Source organism: Saccoglossus kowalevskii, chromosome 11 (genome assembly GCF_978046115.1).
Source record: "Saccoglossus kowalevskii chromosome 11, keSacKowa6.1, whole genome shotgun sequence".
NCBI lineage: Eukaryota > Metazoa > Hemichordata > Enteropneusta > Harrimaniidae > Saccoglossus > Saccoglossus kowalevskii.
In genome coordinates, this window is record NC_140651.1 from 10,187,615 (window position 1) to 10,211,790 (window position 24,176).

The window sequence follows — 24,176 nt, forward strand, 5'->3', positions numbered from 1 at the left end:
TTTCCGTTAATGTACAACACTCCATTCTGAAAACGGGGCCTCTTCCCTTCATTCCACGCTTTTTCCATTAATGGCATAATTTTCCTCTTCGCTTGGTAATCTTCCTTACATAAATCTTCCTTCACGAAGATGTCAGTTCCCTTTAGTATATCCCTGGCCCTGGTTAATACTATTCTTCTATCTGGTCTATATATAAACTTTGCGACGATAGCACGAGTACGGTTACCTCTAGAGGGGCCACCTGGTATTCTATGGGCGTTTTCAATAGTCATTGGGTTTAGGTCGAATTTCTCCTTTACTAATTCTCTCACCATCTCTATCGTATTTTCGTTGTCTTTTTCCCCAATTCCATAAATTCTTAAGTTAAACCCTCTTGAGTATCTCTGTTCTTTCAATCTTTCTTCTCTTTCATACTTATTTTCTGTTTCTAATGCGTTGACTTTCTTCCTCAGTCGTTCTATTTCTTCTGTGTTTTCTTTCGCCGTGTTTCCGTTAAATTGTACCGAATCTTCTCGATCTTGATATTTCTTTTCCACCTCACCTAACCGGGACACTAAAACAGACATCTCTTTAAAGCCGTCCTCAGTACTCTTTTTCAGATCAGTTATCAATTTCGTGAGATTTCTTACGGAGTTGTCGGGAAGTTCATCTTCTGTCGCCGAGCCATTTTCCGAATCACGCTGTCGGGCCTCTGAACACAAGGCGGTGGTAACGAACGCGTTCATGGCGGTTCTCTCCTGCTGGTGTTCTTTCGTCTTTGGCTTTTTCTTCTTATCTTTTGAACTTTGTCCTGGCATTTTCTTCTCTATTTGGTCACACTGTATTTATGTTACCTATACGTTTATACTTTATAGAGGTGTCTTCTTTTTTAGTGAGATTTTTTTAGCGAAACGGGAGCCGGTCTGGCGCAATGTTACTAGCCGGACATTGTCACGTGATCTCCCAACCATATGGCGTTGGTTGTACTTCGACAATGAAGGCATGTTTTGCCAGATCTGTAGAGAAATGCAAAAGAAAAACTCATTTACCAGTAAAACCGGTTGTAGAAATTATAAGACGTCAACACTTATGAGACATACAAAAAACAAACAAAGAGCATCAAAATGCTGTAAAAGAACTGCAAATGAAGAAAAGTTTTCAACAAGCTTCTGCCAACGCTGAAGTACATCTTACAAATGAGGAATCTAAAAAATTCAAAACAGCCATTGCTTTATTTCGTACAGTGTATTGGCTAGCTAAGGAAAGCATAGCTACCATGAAGTATGCCTCCTTGTTACATTTTTTTGAAATTACAAGGCTGTGAGACCTTAAATGAGTTGGAACAAGGAGCCAATTCTACTTATGAGTCCCATATTACTGCAGAAGAAATTCAGAATTGTATTGCTGCTGTTCTTCAACAGGATCTGTTTGAGAAAATATCAGAATCTCCATTTATATCTGTAATGTGTGATGAAACCACTGACATTGCTATAATTAAGAAACTTGTCATGTATGTAAGGTTACTCAATACAAAAACATTCTCAGCTGAAACACACTACTTTACAAATATGGATATATCTGATGGCACAGCCCTTACAATATCAGGTGCTGTTAACACAAAAATGTTTAATGAGAATAATGTTAGTTTTGATAAAATGGTTGGCCTCGGCAGTGATGGGGCCAGTGTCATGACAAGTAAAGTGGGTGGTGTCTCTGCACTCCTAAAAAAGAAAATCCAAGACTCGCTAACATACATTGTATAGCCCATAGGCTAGCTTTATGTACAGCACAGGCTGTACTGCTAGAATAAAAGAAATACAGACTGTGTTAGATTCCCCACAGCTGAAGTACAAAGTAGTGTTTCATGTGCGTTGGTTCTCGTTCTATGCTTTACTGTCAGCCATCTACCGAACGTGGAGTGCATTGGTGGTGTATTTTGAAGGTCAAAATTATAGTAAAGACAGCAAAGCAAAAGGAATTGTAAAAGAAATCACAACATTCAACTTCATTGCAACAATGTACCTATTAATGGATGTAATTCCAATAATGACACAGTTATCCATGGTGTTTCAGAAACAGGACATTGACCTTGCCTTAAGGTAGCGGGACTTTTATTTGCATACTTGTTTTCTTCTTCTAATTGGGACCAAACGACTACAAATAGACCCAGGAAAGTATATATTTTTGGAATCGCCAGACTTCAAGCTTTTCAAAAGTGTGTTTGTCATGCCCGTATCTGCATTCTACGGTGTGTTACTTAATCAAAAATGAAAAATTACTTTTTTGTAAAAAAAATAATTACGCATTTATGCTGGTGATAAGAAGTTTTGTTTTCACTTTTCCTAGTTGTTCAATAGTCTGGTAAACTGAATGTGTCTGGACAGTTTTATTCAAGTAACGCGTTTTGAAAAGTAGTGTCCTGAATTTTAATTTCTGTTTTAGTCGCATTGACCCCAACTCAAACCACAACACATTGTTAAATAATCCATGAAATAGTTTTTCTGGACACATTCAAGTTCCTCTCATTGTCACCTTAAAGCTGTGAAAATTTGGTGTTAATCCGACGACAATAAGTATACGTTATTTTTTTATAAAGACCTTGTGCAAAGATTTTCAAGCTTGTTTATCTGCACAAGCGATTCGTTTTCCCATCAAGGTCTGTTTTAACATGTGTAGGGGCATCCAAATGTGTAAGGCTATTGGAAACCAATACAAAATAAAGGAATGGGATAGCTATAGTTCGATAAAATCGGCAGATGAAAACACTAAAATCAATGATTTTTTTCAGTGGCTGTGTGACCTTGTGTCTGACTCATTCATATGCAAATGACTAATCTGTGAAATAAACAGGGGCGGAGACAAACCACTCAAATGTTTGGAAACACTCATTGTGTGTCAGATAGCTACTGATAACACATCCTAACATTGCTTTGTCTTGAGTTAATCTTTGAAACTTATAGGCACACAAATTAAACCTGTGTTGTTGATTTTAGAAAGCACTACTGAAGCTGCCTTGCTTCCCTTCAGAAAATCTACATTTTAACCAACTTACATGACATTTTAGGTTACGTTGACTTTGTCAGATGAAAGTTTATCGTGCATTTCATCAATTAATAAATAAATGTGAAAATCGTAATTTTCAACACAAATAACAGTCTCGCTACCTTAATACAGCCAGCTGTCAATCAAGCCATTCAGGATATTGAGAACCTGAAAGACAAAGATGGCCCACACTTGCAGCAGCTACAGAAATCACTGGTAACTGAGGGACCTGGTAACAGACAGAAGCTTGAAGGTCATGATATTATGTATTGCACCGAGGTTAAGAAAAAAAACATTTCGAAGAGAAAATAAGAAAATTATTCTGTGAAGAAATAATAAACAATTTGAAAACCCGATTTCCAGATGATAGTTCCAACGTAATCACAGTTTTTGCTGTATTGGGCATGCGACCACTGTCTTTTGTAGATAATAAGGCTGAATGAGGTAATGATAAAATAGAGGTTCTTATTCAGAATTATGGGTATGAAGTTACTCTTGATGATGGTACACATAAACCTCCTTTGATTGATCCAGAGGCCATCAGAAGAGAATGGGACTTGGCCAAAAAACTGGTTCTACAAGAAGCATACCCAAGGGACAAACTGTGTGAACTTTGGAAAATTATAAATACATATCACAAAGAAAGTTTCCCAAATCTTCTCACCCTGGCAAGTATTGCACTTGTGATTCCTGTGCAGACAACAGATTGTGAGAGAGGGTTCTCTGCTCAAAATAAAACAAAAACTGCTGCACGAAACAGACTTACTGGTGAGAGACTTAATAAACTTTTGACCATTGCTGTAAATGGACCACCTGTTGACTCATTCCAGTTTGACAAAGCTGTACATGTATGGCGTGAAAAACGAGACAGACGTTTGTTTCAGTATAGGAAATAAAATTTAAACAATATTAAATATTATAGAACATAACCACACCATTGAATCTTGCCTTGTACATTTTGTTGCAACTTTTGTTTTCAGAATGTCTTTCTCTAGTTGTGTTCTATGATAAATAAAGAAAAAAATAACTGAAATACTTGCTTACATGTGGTCTCTTCTTGCGAGCACTGGAAGGGTATTCATGCTGCAGCTTGCCTTTGTCAATGTTCCATCAATGTTCCCAGTAGGTAGATGTAAGAGGTCATGAAGAAGGTATTAATTAAGGGCACTGTTCAGTACTATAAAAAATGTTTATTGGACAACAAGTGAGGGTTCAATATAATTTTGTACAATACAAATATCATTTGTTTATGCATTCAGGCTTTTATAAATGCTGCAGTACGCCAACTTCTGGGCCCCCAATAATTTATCATAGCCCTTGTTCTGACACAAGAGGGGCCCCAATGGCCCCACTTAATGAATTCCTAGATCAATCACTGCTTATTGAACACACCGACCGCTCACCCAAACACTGATCACCGGTACATGTGTGGTCTAAATTGTGGTATAATGGTAAATCATTCGCTGACGCAATTTGAACTGTGACCTGTTACGTGAATGGATTCCATTGCACGCTGATCGAGCGGGATTGTGTTATGTTTAAATCCATGGCTGTTGTTCTTTTCAACAATGGTTATCGCGACAGTTACGTGTCAATGACAATGCTATTTTTTTGGATAGAGATAGAGCAACGAGGGAAATATTGTTTTCAAAAAAATACAATACCAAAGCCACGTCGGTGTGGTAAATTTTGAAATCAAAAATACGTAACAATCATTTTTTTCAAAAAAATTATTCTCATAAATAAATATTTTTGAGTAAAAATGGGCGACATGCTCTGAAAAAATGGAACAGAGCTTGTATAACATGTTTAAATAGTTTATTGGGCTTTTGAAATACACATATTTAGTTGTAGTCGTAAAATATTTGGTGGCCGGTCGATGAACAGTTTAAAATTCTGTACTGGAAATCATCGAACATTATTTTATCAATTTGTAAAGAAACATGATTCGACGTGTACCTTAATGTAGTTTAGCCTAGTTTTTCTTTATTATCTTATGGTAAAATGCTCCAGATTTGTCAAAATATATCGATGATTCTGGAGCGAATAATTTTGAAGCCTGTCACAGTACAAAAACTACGTGAATTGACACGGCACCAGTGATTGATTGCCTGAATGTAACCTGATCGGAGCCTGGGTCACGAAACCATTGTATGTTCACAGGGCAGCATTCTATCGGAGCCGAACTACTGTTCCTTCCACAGATTAACAGGATATTATCTCCAATGCGTTCACACGGTCGGGAGCCGAACGGGAGCCGAACGAGAGCCGAACGAGAGCCGAAATCTACCATAGTTCGATTCAGTTAGGTCAGAGCATAACGGAATAGTGTCCTCAAATTAGTAGTATGAAAAAAACATAGCTGAAAATGATGTTGGTGTCGTGCTTGTGTCCTTTCTTTACATGACACGATGCTTTTGAGCTGGGAGAAAAATAAAACAGTCACGATCGAGTTTGAGCATGGAGGTAGAAAAAGACAAGGAACTGGTGTTATGATTTAGGTACTAATATCTCGAATAAACAGCAAACACGGCAGCTAAAATGTGTCACAGCCTATTCGCTTACGTTATTGTTATTGTTCAACTGTTGTGATATGTGAGCTATGTATGGGGGGGGGGGTCTAAAAACTAACTCTGCGATGCGATTGTGCGACGCGCCGAATGTCGATTATTGCTCTCTGTGAAAGGGTTACTGAGTCACTTCGCGAAGAGCACGATTCTAATTGGTTGGTTGGTTGAAAGCGTGAATCACAGTGGTCGATCGATGCCCATATTACTTCTTTATTTACAGCGTAAGGGTACACCGCATGCTTTGTAGAAAAGTTAAGTTTTAAATAGTTATTTCGCCGACTGCTCGCGAACTACGGTAAGTAAGTATTTACCGGCGACATGCCGCACTGTTTGGTAATCGGCAAGCATTTAACATTTATTTATTAACACATATAACATCCCATTTACTTATTAGCACATATAACATCCCAAAGCACACGCATGTTGGTGTTGGCTGCCTTATTACGTGCGTGTAACAGCAGGAAGCTGGTAACATTAACGCCATCTTGAAGTTGTAAGGCTTCGTTCGCAACTGTGCTCATTAACAATAACATAGACGACAGCTTCAGAGCGAGTAGAGCGCGAAGTACGTTTCACACGATGTTACCTTCTTTTTTTTTCATTGGCAAGTATATTTTATGTCTATATTCATCACTTTGAACTTCCAAACAAAGCGTGTAGCGGGTGAAATTGTTTCTAGGCAATCAATATCGTTTTATAAAGAATATTAAGAGAGAAAAACGTAAAGCTGTGTGAATTGATTGAAACCATAGATGTAGATAGAAAACTAAAACAGCAGTGTCAACGGAAAATTAGATGGGTGCACGCTCTCTGCATAAACGGAAACGATGGCTTTGTTTACTCACTTCCTCGTCCCTCAACGGCCTGACGTATGGTGTTGTCATCGGTTAAGTAGTTGAAACTTTCAACCTCATCATCACTTTTGAACCACTCGCGAGATTGTCATAATATGGCTTCGACTTGCTTGCAGTCTGTTGCGGTTCCGATGAAAAATTCTTGAAAAATAATTATAAATTGCGTAAACGAGGGGTGAACGTGAAAGTCCTGTAATCATTCATCAGAATCACAACAGGCTGCAGGCAAGTCTAAATTAGTAAATATGACCCTGAATCGCAGATTTTTCTTTGCCTCGTCTGTCATTGCGTTAGTAAAATGGTGTTATTAAAATAGAATAGGGACGAATTCTTGAAAAACAAGTCATTTTTAATGACACAGTCCCCGTCCAAAATTTGGTGATCTGACATATCAATTTGATGCTGATGAAGTCATTGAGATAAGTTTGAAACCATTAATAGGAGATGGACAAAATTTAAAGAGAAACGTACATTGCATTCGAGAGAAAGTAGCATGGGTACCATAAAAAACGAATCACGGAAAAAATACGACGTGCACCTGTAACCCAATATGTATAATCATCATACCAATTTTGATCCAAATCGGCCCAGTCATCTTCGAGAAACTGCTGCGGACACGTTAAGGTATCAGAAATAGCAAATTTTTTCATCCAAAATGGCTGCCAGTCGGCCATTTTGCTCCGATAATAAAGTAACTTGACGCGCATATGTAAGACATTATGTATTTTCTTCATGTAAGGTTTGAATGAAATCTGTCAATTTTCGATATAGCCCCGGACGTACAGACGTACGGACAGACGTACAGATGGAACGAACCCGAACTATTAGTTCCCGTTTTCGGACTCCGTCCGAACGGATACTAACAATAATACTGACAATGGACGTTTGGTAACTACTAGTACGCATTTTCTGCGACAGGAAGCTCATCACCCGTTATATCAAAATCGTCAACAAAAGAGTATTAGTATACATATAAGATGATATAAACATTATGCAAATATTAAAGAAGACGGTAGTAGTGTTAGCGTTTGAGCACTGGTCTTTCCGAAATTTCGAAAAGCTGGGATGATGTATCAAGGTACAACGTAAACGTTTTATCAATTATTGAAAAAACAAATTTCCTTCTCCGCTACATTAAAATCAAACTGGATCACCGAAATTTGGCTTTCATTTAAAAAAATAAACCATAAATTACAGTATTGACTTTGAAAATTATGATACAAAAATAATTACATTCATACCACAAACCAACGCCGTTTTTGTTTACTTTTCACAACAGTTACAAAATATTTCATTTCTGGTGTTTAAAATGCCAGCTGATCGATCGTGGACCACAAGTTTCGAGTCCGTTTATCATCTAAACGAAGGCAGACGATTGCAAACAACTGCTGTCATAGCAAAACGTTGCATATCGTGAATGATTTGTTTTCACTGCATGCAAATTATTTTCCTTGATGTATTCAACAAAGTCAAAGCTGACGTACAACGTTCGTTGCCGAACGCGTGAAAAGTACTTCGCGTTCCACTCGCTTTGAAGCTGCCGACTATGCTAATGCACAGTCCCTAGAGGGACTGTGGCTAATGGCATAGTTGCGTGACGAAGCCTCACAACTCTAAGATGGCGAAAACGTTACACCGTAAATAGGCAGTCAACACCAACGTGCATGTTACACTATTTAACTTGTCTAGCCAGCGGTGTGATGTGTCTAATCATGTGTCATTTGTTTGGTCCCACAATTTGTCTTCCATGTACTTGCCGATCGACATGTCGCTGGTACATATTGTTTACACACTTTTTTTTACCGTACCATTTTTACCATTTAAAAGTTACTTTTTATGAGGCATGTGGTGAACCCTCGCACTGTAAATAAAAAGTAATATTATGGGCATCGACCATTTGGATTCGCGCTTTTCGACCAACCAACCAATGGGAATCGTACTCTTCGCAGAGTGACACTGACCCTTTCGCAGTGTGCGAATAATCGACATTTGGCGAGAGTGGCATAATCGCGTTGCAGTGTTAGTTTTTTGACCCCATACATACACGCAGGTACTACTAGGAACATGCCATGACCACTTCTATGATTTTCGTCTTTGGTGTCTTTAACAAGTTTTTTTTTCAATTTTCATTGGATCTATTCAGTCTTTCTTTCAAGTTTTTGTCGCATAATTTCGTACGCCATTTTTCTGTTTCCCGTTGACCTGTCAATCTATCGAAGTATTTCTTTACTCCGCCACAATAAATATTAGGGCGCACACCTCTTTGTCAAATCGGAAATTGCGTGTGAAGTTACGAACGATTTTGTTAAAATGAGAGGTTACTCGAAGAAGACGATTGATGGCGTGATTTGGGCTTCGACAGTTGGGCCTTGCGTATACACCGTCGGGGCCATGTCTGGGCTCAACCCTATCGAAGTTCAACCCTGAGGGTTTATTGAACCTGAACTTGACCCGAACCGAACGCGTATACATGGCCATTTTTGCTGGCTCGGGCCGTAGGGCTCCGATAAAATTCTGTCGTGTGAACGTAGCACATATCTGTCCGTATTATCTACAGGATTTTCCGAGAGAACAACACCCACGTATTCAACCAGTTTAGCACTGAAGTTGCCAACAAATGTCGGAAGACTGGTTCGATTAAAATAATGATATCAAAATAAGAAATGGTTAGATGTAATTGACTAATGGTTTAGCGAGGAAAAATCTAAAGTTACACATAATAAATAGTACTTGTTTAAATGTCTGGGTTTTCAGTCCTCAACTCACAGAATATGCTTCCCATGAGTTAAGGTCAGTGTTTGTCCTGCCTCGACTGATTCATTCAGACAGACGTCGATACCGACAATTTCAAACAATCAAAATTATAATCGAATTTTTTCTAGATATTTACAAACATTCTGTTATACCAAACTTACACAAAATTAACAAATAAACGAAATTACACCAATGTACTTAGCAAATCAGACAATTGCACTGCACGAGTGTTGAAATACATTTTATAGATATTTAAAAACAACAAAGTATTTACAGCAAGTCTCAGAAGTATTGGGGCAGCCAATTTGCAAACTCGCTAGCGAATTGGCTAACTGCTTGGGTTTTGACTTAACAGTTGGCTTTCGAATCTTGCTGGTGCCGGTTTGTGATCGCGTCCGTTAGGTAACAATAAATCAACCGCTGAAAAAATCGACCTCATTCGTCGTTTTTGTGTGGACACGAAGAGCATAGAACACATTCCCTGATATATTTCAAAGCGGAATCGCCACCCAATTGTAAGACCGTCGCTGATTAGCTCCTAAAGTATGAGGATCGTCCCCTACTGTTACATAGATTCGTCTTAAGTTGGCGTGACCGCAAGACGGCGCCAGCGAGATTCGAAAGCCAACCATTTAGTCGAAACCAAAGCAGTTAGCCAATTCGCTAGCGAGTTTGCAAATTGGCTGCCCCAATACTTTTGAGACTTGCTGTAACTTTAACGTCTGTGAAAACCACAACGACAATGTGAATCTCGGAACATGTTCAACGACCGGGCGGGCGTTATTTTCGGGTTTGTGCATTCGAAATTATGAAGCGGAAATTATCCGGTCAAATCCGAATTCAACAAGCGGTTGCAAAGCGAGCAAAAAAAAAAACGATTGAAAGGCGGAAGCGAGAGGGAAGTTGGGTTAAAGTAGTACTGTACATTCGGTCACAATAAGATCTAGATCTGTCATTCTGAAGTACACCAAAGACAGTATATTGACACCGGTCGTAGTTTTTAAATGAGCTAAAATAAAACATAACAAAAATTATATGCTGCTTAAGCGGTGATCAAACAAAACAGATTCTATCTGTTAGTTTTAACCGCTACGTTCTGTTGAAGATGTGAAGCTTTCGTAGTTATTACCGAAGATTATGTACGACATTTAAAAATCGGAAAAAGCAAAAAAAAACAATAGCAACAATGGTTATGTGAAATTCGTTAGTATTCATAGATCAGACAGTACTATTGTACCATCCATTTCGTCAACAGAACGTTACAATCCGGAACTTCTAGACGATTATTGCAAATTTATCGCAAAGGTAGTTTTCCCAAGGTCAATGAATCCAGAGTCAATTGAGTATTAGTACGTTTTTTTTTAGAATGATATTTATTTGGTTTCACGTGATACTTATTCTAGGCTTATCATTAAGCATTACACACAGTGAGTCCACGGCATTGGTCACAGTATACACCTAGACCACTCGTTTCGATGAATGGTCTACGGTAGCCATAATGTAGCTTGTGAGTAAGAGTGGAAAATGGATTCCGATGGGGTTGTGATTATTTAGTTTTTTGACAACGGATTTTTACTATTGAGTTGAAATTGTTACGTCTAGGGGTGGGTCGTTAATGCGTCAAGTGATGTTAACAAAAAATAATAAATTGTTCATCGTTTTACGTACACCACAACAACAAAGGATTACTTTTCAACACAGACCTCCAGTCGGGGGAGCGGCGTTAGGCACCAACGCCGTCTGCAAGAAAATGTATGAAGCACTGATTTTTACAAAGCGACTGTGTCTGCGGATCATTTGTCATTTTTATACCTTAATGCTGTTCTATTTAATTTATTCATCATTTTATCTAATTTGGTATTATTTCTAAAATATATATTAAATTAACATTACCATTCATGCTTCAGTCGTCGGAGCGAATCAGTTCGCCATGAGTATTAAAGAGTAATTCGAAATTGTAGTTAGATTTGTAACGGATTTCAATATTCAATTTGCTGGAAATAAATGCACTTTTTCATAGGCAAATTTGTATCATTTTAAACCTTTTAAATAATCCTCCGACCTGAAACAAAATACCCATCCTACTATCACCCGACACTACAATAAATTGTGTTACTTCAATGAATTGCATAGAAAACCTCTCAATGTAATCGAAATATCTTAATCAGTTGTGTTTTAAAAATGCTTGGAAGTTTTCCAGTGCTCATCATAACCCCAGACAGTCCTTTACACGTAACGCCGCAGTAAAACTCTTGTCAAGAGAGCCCACGTTAGCAGGGGGTAAAACACAGTATTTTAAGAGCTGTTCATGTATTAACCAATTACCTGAGAGCTCAAAAACACCGACAAAATATTGTACTTTTCATAAGTTGCCAATTGTTTTCAGTCATTTATTTTGTGTTCCTAGATTTGAATATTTCTCTATACGACTTGTAATTTAAAGTCAACGGCTGGTATTTATATGGTATTTCTACTTTATTCAGTTGGTTCAAATTTAAATATCTCTCATAATTTATGCTCATTAGATTTTCAATTATCACACTGCATGTTTCTCAACAAAGAAGTCAATAAATATTGGTGATTATTTTACATTATCGTCTTTGAGTATTGAAACATCTGACCCAAGAACCTACTCCCACAGATTACGAGTTAGCAATGGAAAAAAACTGACGATTGAGAGTTCGCTATGCCACAAAAACAGTCGACTGAGAGTTCACAGTAACACATAAAACGAAAGGCTGATTTATATTGCTGGGAGGGAGAGTTTTGAAACGATGTGTGAACCATCAAAGGTATGCCAGCAGTCAACCAATGTATTCATAGTTCTAATGACAAAACCCAGAATGTAGCGTGCGTCTGTAGACAGCGGTACGCTTGACCGGCAAACTGCACTGAAATATGAATCATTACAAATATAAAAATAGATTTTATTTTACTGTTGCTCCATGGTCTAATCTATGATTGTTACCCGGGGCAGTTGTTTATTAGAGGTGTTACTAATCGCTTGCATAGACTATGTTTGTAGAAACCCTCGTAGTTTATTTACAAGCTAACACTAATCGCCGGAAGCGTCAATGTGTATAGCGTTCCAGTCAGGCCTGCTTCCATCAAATATAGATCTGAGCTACACAGGCACTCCGTAACAATAAAACTAATAACGGAGCTAATGCGTATCATATATATATATCCTCGTATCGTTGAACTACGATGCCACGGCGATGACAAGTAATATATGCACGCACGCTTATGACGCTGATGCGCAGCAATGGTAAGGATATTATATTTAATTATCGTTCTATAGTAAAACACGGTTAGAAAGCCACACATCAAAAGATCAAGTTGAGCTCATTACTTGCTACGTGAATTCACGTATGTGATTGGATAATCACTTGACGCGTTGGGGTGATCCCATGCCCAGTTGATAAGTTTATTTTTTAGCGTATAGTTTTATCATTTCCAAAGATTGTTTTCTGCATATGGCCCGTGATCGACCTTTTTTCGATGAGATAGTTGTTGGGTGTTAACTAACTATATACTTCAAGTTTCAGAGACAGATCATGTATGACTCTGTGCATTCGTCATGACTCAAAAACGGAACAGGAAACATCGAATCTACCTTTGGAATTGACCTACATTTACCTCCCGTGGTATGATTGTAGTATATTGGTCTTATTAGCATATTTCCCGCTCTTGTTATTCACGCATGCGCATTGTATCTGTTGGTTGGTGAAGCCATGTTTTGAATAACGTAAAGTCTATCGTTTGTTACTGCAAACTTTCGTTGGTTGCATCTCTGCATTACCACAGGCCACGACATATTTGGCGTCGAGGACGAGGTTTATTACTAGTACTTAAAATGGCGAGTTCACTGATATAAACGCTGAGTCAGTTTAACCAACTGGAACAGTTTTTGGAGGACTACTGTGAAGTGATGGACCATGTTCCTTCACGCAAATTCTAGTGATGTTCATGATCGAAAACGTGCTGTGTTCCGTGGGTTCCGAACATACGCGTTGATTTAAAAATAAATCTTGTGAAAGGTCACTACACGCCGAAACCAAGTGAAATTGTTGAACGTTATAAGTTTAATTCGCGTGTCCACAAACCGGGTGAAAGTGTACAATCATACAAGGCTGAATTACGTAAAATTTCAGAACACTGTAATTTTGGTACGACCCTTGTTACCCGATCGCCTAGTTTGTGGTATTAATGATCAGAGTACATAACGTAAATTACTGATGGAAACAACTTTGTTTTGGAAATATGCACTGAAAATTGCAGTGGCAGTTGAAACCACAACACGAAATTTGAAGGTCATGAACTTATTATACTCTACTCCTGTCAGTGCGAATGCGTTCAAGGCATCAAAATGGAAGGGGAAGCCTGGCAAGCCAGGACCATGTCGGAAAAACACTGTAGTCACTAATCAAAAGCAAGTAGCAGAAAAATGTTATCGTTGTCTGGGAAATCACCTACCACATGTTTGCAAATTCCAAAATGAAATTTGTCACTATTGTAAAAACAATATGGTCACATTAAAGTTGCATGTAAAAAGCTAAAGCGAGATTAGGCTGGTAATCACATGACTGAATCAAATGGGGAGAGTAGTGATACCCAACCATACCCATATGACGATGTTTTTGGTCACTGTCAGTGCGATGAACTACTTGGGAAGTGTAGCGATTCCAAGTCAGGTGGGTATACAGTTAATTTATGGATTAATGGAGTGAACACTAATTTTGAAGTGGATACTGGTTTTCCATTTACCTTGCTGAATCAGTCATCGTTTCACAAGTTACAAGATTCACATTTAGAGGACAGTCCTATTCGACTGAAAACCTACACTGTTGAACGTGTGAACATTATAGGTCGTAAATAAGTAATTGTTCAGTTTGACAATAAGATTGTTAAGAATTTACCTCTTGAATGTATTATTAAGTCAGGCACACATTCTGATTGGGCTACTCCAGTTGTACCTGTACCCAAAACTGATGGCACTGTGAGGATTTGTGGTGATTACAAGTTAACTTTCAATAAAGCATCACCTATTGAACAATATCATATTCCTCCTTTTGAGGATTTGATGGTACAACAGGCAGGAGGTGGACACAAATTCACTAAACTTGATCTGTATCATGTTTATAATCAATTAATTTTGAATGAAGAGTCAGAAACACTTCTTACAATAACTACACACATGTGTCTATTTAGGTATAACCGCTTAGATTTTAGTGTGAGTTCAGCTCCAGCAATTTTTCAGAGAACTAGAGAGGGCGTCCTGCGTAACATACCTGGTGTATTTTGATAATTCCCAGTATCTTGCAAACTTCCATAAAGTGTTAAGTCGTTTAGCCAATGCTTGATGGTTTGATTGTTTATGAAAGATAAAATTGTGTATTACATGCTACATGCTATATTCTGAAAAAAAATTTGGAAAAATTGACGCTATACAAAAAATTGACAAACCTAAATCTGTAACTGTAGCTTATTATCATAGGTTTTACCTAACCGATCAACAGTGTTAGGACCATTACATTTGTTGTTAAAAAAATGTAAAGTGGCACTGGTGTCCAAGGCAGGACAAATCATTTGAAGCAGCAAAACAACTTCTTCAGTCACATCAGTTGTTGGTACATTTCAATTCCCAGGAAGATTTAGTACTGAGCTGTGATGCATCTCTGTTTGATCTTGGTGTTGTACTGTCCCACAAATACAAAGATAGTAGTGAGTAACCTATTTCATTTTCATCCAGAACTTTAAATAATGCTGAATGCAATTACGCTCATATTGAAAAATATCAATGGGCTATTCTATTTGGTGTACGTAAATTTCACAAATATTTATTGGGCAATTTTCACTATTGTCATAGATGATAAATCATTGTTGGGTCTTTTCAGTGAACTGAAAGCTATGTCAACTACCTTGTCTGCTCGAATGACTAGATGGTGTTTAATATTAAAAGCATACGAGTGTACTATAGAGTACAAGCCTGGGAAATCTCATGGTTATGCTGATTCGTTAAGTAGAGTACCCATTTCTAACAGAAAGTCTAACTATGAGCAACACATGTGCTTGATGTTGGATAAGTTAGACTCATCACCATTTACTTCTGATGATATCAAGTTTTGGACAAGTCGTGATCCTTTGTTAGCTCATGTCCGTGAATTTGTATTATGTGGTTGGACAGAAAAAACTCCAAGCTACAGGCCATTTTTCAGTATTCGTAATGAGTTTACTGTATTTGATGGATGTATTGTTTGAGGTACACGTGTAGCAATACTACCGCAAGGTAGAACAGAACTTCACTAGGAGCTACATGCAGCACATCCTGGAATGAACTGTATGAAAGGTTTAGGCCGCAGTTATGTTTGATGGCCATGCATGTATACAGGAATTGAAAATAAAGCTAGATGTTGTGATGTTTGTTAACAAAATCAGAAATTACCAGCAAAAGCCCCATTACATACTTGGGAAATTCCTAATAAACCTTGTTCATAGTATGAAAAATATAATCTTTCAATAATAGTTGATGCTTATTCTAAGTGGATTGAGGCTCACAGAATGATCTCCACCACTTTACAACTTGCTACTTGCATTACTGAAATGTTAGCATCAGATAATTGAAGTCATTTTACTAGTGATGAATTTTCACATTTTTTTAATGTAAATGGTATCACACAAATTCTAGTAGCACCATGCAATCCTTCATCCAATGGTTTGGCTGAAAGAGCCGTTGAAATTGTTAAATATGGTCTTAATAGGGTTAAATACGGTACTATTGATGAGAGATTATTTCGCTATAGAATCATTCCACAATCGAGAACCCAAGTTTCTCCTGCTGAACTTTAAATGAAACGTAAGCTTAGGTCTCATCTTGATTCTGTACACCCACATTTTAATAACAAAAATCTTTCCATGATCAAAATGTTAAGGAGATTTTTTTATTGGTGATACAGTTTGGACTTGAAGTTATGGTTATGGTAGTCCTTGGGTTAAGGGCAAAATATAATTGTCTGATGGTCGATGGGTTTGTCGATATATTGATCATAATGATTCTAAACATATTTGTTGAGTCAACTTCAATTTAATTACCAAATACTAATAGTTGAAATTCTGTAGTATTAGTGGAAGATCTTAAAGTTTCACCAAGTGATATTACTAGTACAAGTTCTATTTCTACTAGACATAAATACTGTAGAAAAAAAATATAATCCTGTTTCTATAAATGTTGCACCCAGAAGTGAAAAGGGTAACGCTGAGAAAGATAGTATTGTAGTGAGTAGACCAAGAAGAGAGATAAAAATACCAGAAAGATTTAAAGATTTTGTATTAACAGATACTAACAAAAAGTAGTTGCATTTAAACAAATGTTGATGTACTTTGTTTTGTATGTGCTTGTTATACATATAGTCTTGTTAAAATTTAGTGTTAAGCATTTAGTTCTGAATGGTGTTATAAAAATAGTTTTAGGACCTGACCTCTTTATTAGTCAGTCGACACTCTCCTAAATTTGTTACACCAGTTGCCTTAATATTTACAGTAGTGATTTTATTTTCTATATTATTTACAGCCCGTTTCGTTCGAGCTTGCAGTTTGCATCATGGATGACATCCAAATAAATGGGCCAGGCAACAAAGATTCTATTTGTGACAACATACAAAAACGCATTTTCAAAAAAATAATTACCACAGACTTGACACACATTTAAACATGGTCTTCCAAATCACAAAACGATGTAGTCTACGGTCATGTCAGTAACCCTTTAAGATAAATGTTAAATTATTATACGGATTAGATACTCTCTGGGTAAGCTGGTGAAATTTCTACCACTGCCTGTTTTATCACCACTGCTTGAACATGTTTTTACAAACGCTCAAATGCGTATTCTTTATTATTTGCAGCCCGTTTCGTTCGAGCTTGCAGTTTTTATCATGGGTGGCAACCAAATAAATGGGCCAGGCAAAAAAGATTCTATCTGTGACAACATACACAAACGCATTTTTCAAAAGAATAATTGCTACATAATTGACACACATTTAAACATGGTCTTCCAAATTACAAAACGATGTAGTCTACGGTCATGGCAGTAACTTTTCAAGATACGGGTTATACTATTATACGGATTAGTAAGCTGGTGAATTTTTTCCCACTGCATGTTTTATCATCTCTGCTTGAACATATTTTTACAAATGCTCAAATGCGTATTCGACAATGTTAAAATCGTGTGAGTATGCTATTCGTTTATTTGTATTATTGCAAACTGGATCATTGTTGTCTGGCCCATTTATTTTAACGTCTATTACGATACAAACTGCAAGCTCAAGTGAAAAGTGCTGATGCTACTTCACGTAGCTGAAATGAGCTCACGTGGACTAGTTAATCTGTACCGCAAATTACGGGCCATTATAGGTGCTGTATTCGGGTTTTTGTTAATCATCGAACGCGGGTGAAGTTATCAACTGAAGAAAAAATGACTTACATGTCTTGTAAACATGTAACCTATATTTCATGCAAACATTACGGTTTGTCGTCGTTTGTTGTGCATTTTTTATTAGATACTATAATTATGGTTCAATTTCTTTGTAGTACATTGTATCATAACTGACTAGAAGGTAACTTTGCGGATACAAACGGAAACGTCAATTTTCCGCTTGCGTTCACAAATGAATTGAACCGCTTAGGGAATCCCATTTCTGCATCAAGCTAGATACTGCTTTAAACAGAAACAGAAAAAGCTTGATAAAAAAAATATTAATGATTAATAACTAACAATTTTTACATGTTTTTTGTAGCCTTTGCAAGACTCTATTCAAAAACTGTTATAACACTAATGTCAACGTTAATTACGTCAAGTGACTGTTAAATAAACAAAATCCATTGTGCTGCTTCTTGTTACTGCTAGTAGGAAACAAAACATTTAGCTAACACATTTTATGAGAAAAGGAAGACTACAATGTTCTCAAAAATAATGTAAAATAGATATATTCTGAATTGTTTAGTTCGTTTAAAAAGTGGTAAAGAAAAATTCTGTAATACATTATAGTACTCTGTTTTCACAGGTCAATTAGTCATGAAATATCACTGATACTTGAACAAAAATTTACTGTCGTTTTCAAATCATCTTGTGTTCAATCTCTGAAAAGATCAACTATTTGCGTAATCGTGATTTTTTGTGGTGTTAGACACGTTACTTTCCAAATGACTGAAAAGGTTCAAGAACCAAAAGTAGCACAGTCGAGAGAATATTTTCTGCTCAGCGTATGGTATTCAGTTATTGTTTGATGTTTAAGATAGCTATTGTGTTGGTTTTATAAAAATCAACCCGTTTGGTACATGGCCGATAAAGTTGGCCGATAATTTGAAAAAAGCAACATGAAAAAATAGTATGGCCGCCCTTGAATAAACAGTGTAATCACGTTATCAATTTAAGTTTATTTGCTTGACAAGTTTAGTTTCGTAGGTTATACCATATCACAACAAACAATTCTCAAGGTTACGTTGTTCTTCTCACAATTTGCGTATTGAAAAAGACATGAAAATGTCCCCCTCGATAATAGATTGTGTGAATACTGTGTTGAACGCAATCAATTTTATATTGAAGACGAATATAATTTTATAGCTATTTTCCATCGTTATCAACGTGTTAAAGCCAAATTTTTGTCTGTATGGTGTTGCACCAACCCGACTTACAACAAATTTATCTCGCTCATGAGTTCAAAAAACAATGTAATTTTAAATCAGTTAGCGAGTTATGTTTATTTTGCTATGAAAAACAGAACTTAAATGATTTCTATTGTTACCATTGTTAAGTGAAACTGTATTTGCTCTTTAGGCCAATGGCATTTGGCTTTGCAATAAATATATAAAATATACTAACAAACAATTTATGTACAAAACGTGACGTGTGACCGTTAAACTTGGCAGAGTCAGCACTGTCTTGTCTACGCTCCCAGCAACTTCCTCGTAAGCCAACCATTTAGTCGAAACCAAAGCAGTTAGCCAATTCGCTAGCGAGTTTGCAAATTGGCTGCCCCAATACTTTTGAGACTTGCTGTAACTTTAACGTCTGTGAAAACCACGACGACAATGTGAATCTCGGAACATGTTCAACGACCGGGCGGGCGTTATTTCCGGGTTTGTGCATTCGAAATTATGAAGCGGAAATTATCCGGTCAAATCCGAATTCAACAAGCGGTTGCAAAGCGAGCAAAAAAAAAAAAACGATTGAAAGGCGGAAGCGAGAGGGAAGTTGGGTTAAAGTAGTACTGTACATTCGGTCACAATAAGATCTAGATCTGTCATTCTGAAGTACACCACAGACAGTATATTGACACCGGTCGTAGTTTTTAAATGAGCTAAAATAAAACATAACAAACATTATATGCTGCTTAAGCGGTGATCAAACAAAACAGACTCTATCTGTTAGTTTTAACCGCTACGTTCTGTTGAAGATGTGAAGCTTTCATAGTTATTACCGAAGATTATGTACAACATTTAAAAATCGGAAAAAGCAAAAAAAAACACAAAAACAACAGCAACAATGGTTATGTGAAATTCGTTAGTATTCATAGGAACTTCTAGACGATTATTGCATATTTATCGCAAAGGTAGTTTTCCCCAGGTCAATGAATCCAGAGTCAATTGAGTATTAGTACGTTTTTTTAGAATGATATTTATTTGGTTTCACGTGATACTTATTCTAGGCTTATCATTAAGCATTACACACAGTGAGTCCACGGCATTGGTCACAGTATACACCTAGACCACTCGTTTCGATGAATGGTCTACGGTAGCCATAATGTAGCTTGTGAGTAAGAGTGGAAAATGGATTCCGATGGGGTTGTGATTATTTAGTTTTTTGACAACGGATTTTTACTATTGAGTTGAAATTGTTACGTCTAGGGGTGGGTCGTTAATGCGTCAAGTGATGTTAACAAAAAATAATAAATTGTTCATCGTTTTACGTACACCACAACAACAAAGGATTACTTTTCAACACAGACCTCCAGTCGGGGGAGCGGCGTTAGGCACCAACGCCGTCTGCAAGAAAATGTATGAAGCACTGATTTTTACAAAGCGACTGTGTCTGCGGATCATTTGTCATTTTTATACCTCAATGCTGTTCTATTTAATTTATTCATCATTTTATCTAATTTGATATTATTTCTAAAATATATATTAAATTAACATTACCATTCATGCTTCAGTCGTCGGAGCGAATCAGTTCGCCATGAGTATTAAAGAGTAATTCGAAATTGTAGTTAGATTTGTAACGGATTTCAATATTCAATTTGCTGGAAATAAATGCACTTTTTCATAGGCAAATTTGTATCATTTTAAACCTTTTAAATAATCCTCCGAGCTGAAACAAAATACCCATCCTACTATCACCCGACACTACAATAAATTGTATTACTTCAATGAATTGCATAGAAAACCTCTCAATGTAATCAAAATATCTTAATCAGTTGTGTTTTAAAATGTTTGGATGTTTTCCAGTGCTCATCATAACCCCAGACAGTCCTTTACACGTAACGCCGCAGTAAAACTCTTGTCAAGAGAGCCCACATTAGCAGGGGGTAATATACAGTACTGGGAGAGCTGTTCATGTATTAACCAATTACCTGAGAGCTCAAAAACACCGACAAAATATTGTACTTTTCATAAGTTGCCAATTGTTTTCAGTCATTTATTTTGTGTTCCTAGATTTGAATATTTCTCTATACGACTTGTAATTTAAAGTCAACGGCTGGTATTTATATGGTATTTCTACTTTATTCAGTTGGTTCAAATTTAAATATCTCTCATAATTTATGCTCATTAGATTTTCAATTATCACACTGCATGTTTCTCAACAAAGAAGTCAATAAATATTGGTGATTATTTTACATTATCGTCTTTGAGTATTGAAACATCTGACCCAAGAACCTACTCCCACAGATTACGAGTTAGCAATGGAAAAAAACTGACGATTGAGAGTTCGCTATGCCACAAAAACAGTCGACTGAGAGTTCACAGTAACACATAAAACGAAAGGCTGATTTATATTGCTGGGAGGGAGAGTTTTGAAACGATGTGTGAACCATCAAAGGTATGCCAGCAGTCAACCAATGTATTCATAGTTCTAATGACAAAACCCAGAATGTAGCGTGCGTCTGTAGACAGCGGTACGCTTGACCGGCAAACTGCACTGAAATATGAATCATTACAAATATAAAAATAGATTTTATTTTACTGTTGCTCCATGGTCTAATCTATGATTGTTACCCGGGGCAGTTGTTTATTAGAGGTGTTACTAATCGCTTGCATAGACTATGTTTGTAGAAACCCTCGTAGTTTATTTACAAGCTAACACTAATCGCCGGAAGCGTCAACGTGTATAGCGTTCCAGTCAGGCCTGCTTCCATCAAATATAGATCTGAGCTACACAGGCACTCCGTAACAATAAAACTAATAACGGAGCTAATGCGTATCATATATATATATCCTCGTATCGTTGAACTACGATGCCACGGCGATGACAAGTAATATATGCACGCACGCTTATGACGCTGATGCGCAGCAATGGTAAGGATATTATATTTAATTATCGTTCTATAGTAAAACACGGTTAGAAAGCCACACATCAAAAGATCAAGTTGAGCTCATTACTTGCTACGTGAATTCACGTATGTGATTGGATAATCACTTGACGCGTTGGGGTGATCCAATGCCCAGTTGATAAGTTTATTTTTTAGCGTATAGTTTTATCATTTCCAAAGATTGTTTTCTGCATATGGCCCGTGATCGACCTTTTTTCGATGAGATAGTTGTTGGGTGTTAACTAACTATATACTTCAAGTTTCAGAGACAGATCATGTATGACTCTGTGCATTCGTCATGACTCAAAAACGGAACAGGAAACATCGAATCTACCTTTGGAATTGACCTACATTTACCTCCCGTGGTATGATTGTAGTATATTGGTCTTATTAGCATATTTCCCGCTCTTGTTATTCACGCATGCGCATTGTATCTGTTGGTTGGTGAAGCCATGTTTTGAATAACGTAAAGTCTATCGTTTGTTACTGCAAACTTTCGTTGGTTGCATCTCTGCATTACCACAGGCCACGACATATTTGGCGTCGAGGACGAGGTTTATTACTAGTACTTAAAATGGCGAGTTCACTGATATAAACGCTGAGTCAGTTTAACCAACTGGAACAGTTTTTGGAGGACTACTGTGAAGTGATGGACCATGTTCCTTCACGCAAATTCTAGTGATGTTCATGATCGAAAACGTGCTGTGTTCCGTGGGTTCCGAACATACGCGTTGATTTAAAAATAAATCTTGTGAAAGGTCACTACACGCCGAAACCAAGTGAAATTGTTGAACGTTATAAGTTTAATTCGCGTGTCCACAAACCGGGTGAAAGTGTACAATCATACAAGGCTGAATTACGTAAAATTTCAGAACACTGTAATTTTGGTACGACCCTTGTTACCCGATCGCCTAGTTTGTGGTATTAATGATCAGAGTACATAACGTAAATTACTGATGGAAACAACTTTGTTTTGGAAATATGCACTGAAAATTGCAGTGGCAGTTGAAACCACAACACGAAATTTGAAGGTCATGAACTTATTATACTCTACTCCTGTCAGTGCGAATGCGTTCAAGGCATCAAAATGGAAGGGGAAGCCTGGCAAGCCAGGACCATGTCGGAAAAACACTGTAGTCACTAATCAAAAGCAAGTAGCAGAAAAATGTTATCGTTGTCTGGGAAATCACCTACCACATGTTTGCAAATTCCAAAATGAAATTTGTCACTATTGTAAAAACAATATGGTCACATTAAAGTTGCATGTAAAAAGCTAAAGCGAGATTAGGCTGGTAATCACATGACTGAATCAAATGGGGAGAGTAGTGATACCCAACCATACCCATATGACGATGTTTTTGGTCACTGTCAGTGCGATGAACTACTTGGGAAGTGTAGCGATTCCAAGTCAGGTGGGTATACAGTTAATTTATGGATTAATGGAGTGAACACTAATTTTGAAGTGGATACTGGTTTTCCATTTACCTTGCTGAATCAGTCATCGTTTCACAAGTTACAAGATTCACATTTAGAGGACAGTCCTATTCGACTGAAAACCTACACTGTTGAACGTGTGAACATTATAGGTCGTAAATAAGTAATTGTTCAGTTTGACAATAAGATTGTTAAGAATTTACCTCTTGAATGTATTATTAAGTCAGGCACACATTCTGATTGGGCTACTCCAGTTGTACCTGTACCCAAAACTGATGGCACTGTGAGGATTTGTGGTGATTACAAGTTAACTTTCAATAAAGCATCACCTATTGAACAATATCATATTCCTCCTTTTGAGGATTTGATGGTACAACTGGCAGGAGGTGGACACAAATTCACTAAACTTGATCTGTATCATGTTTATAATCAATTAATTTTGAATGAAGAGTCAGAAACACTTCTTACAATAACTACACACATGTGTCTATTTAGGTATAACCGCTTAGATTTTAGTGTGAGTTCAGCTCCAGCAATTTTTCAGAGAACTAGAGAGGGCGTCCTGCGTAACATACCTGGTGTATTTTGATAATTCCCAGTATCTTGCAAACTTCCATAAAGTGTTAAGTCGTTTAGCCAATGCTTGATGGTTTGATTGTTTATGAAAGATAAAATTGTGTATTACATGCTACATGCTATATTCTGAAAAAAAATTTGGAAAAATTGACGCTATACAAAAAATTGACAAACCTAAATCTGTAACTGTAGCTTATTATCATAGGTTTTACCTAACCGATCAACAGTGTTAGGACCATTACATTTGTTGTTAAAAAAATGTAAAGTGGCACTGGTGTCCAAGGCAGGACAAATCATTTGAAGCAGCAAAACAACTTCTTCAGTCACATCAGTTGTTGGTACATTTCAATTCCCATGAAGATTTAGTACTGAGCTGTGATGCATCT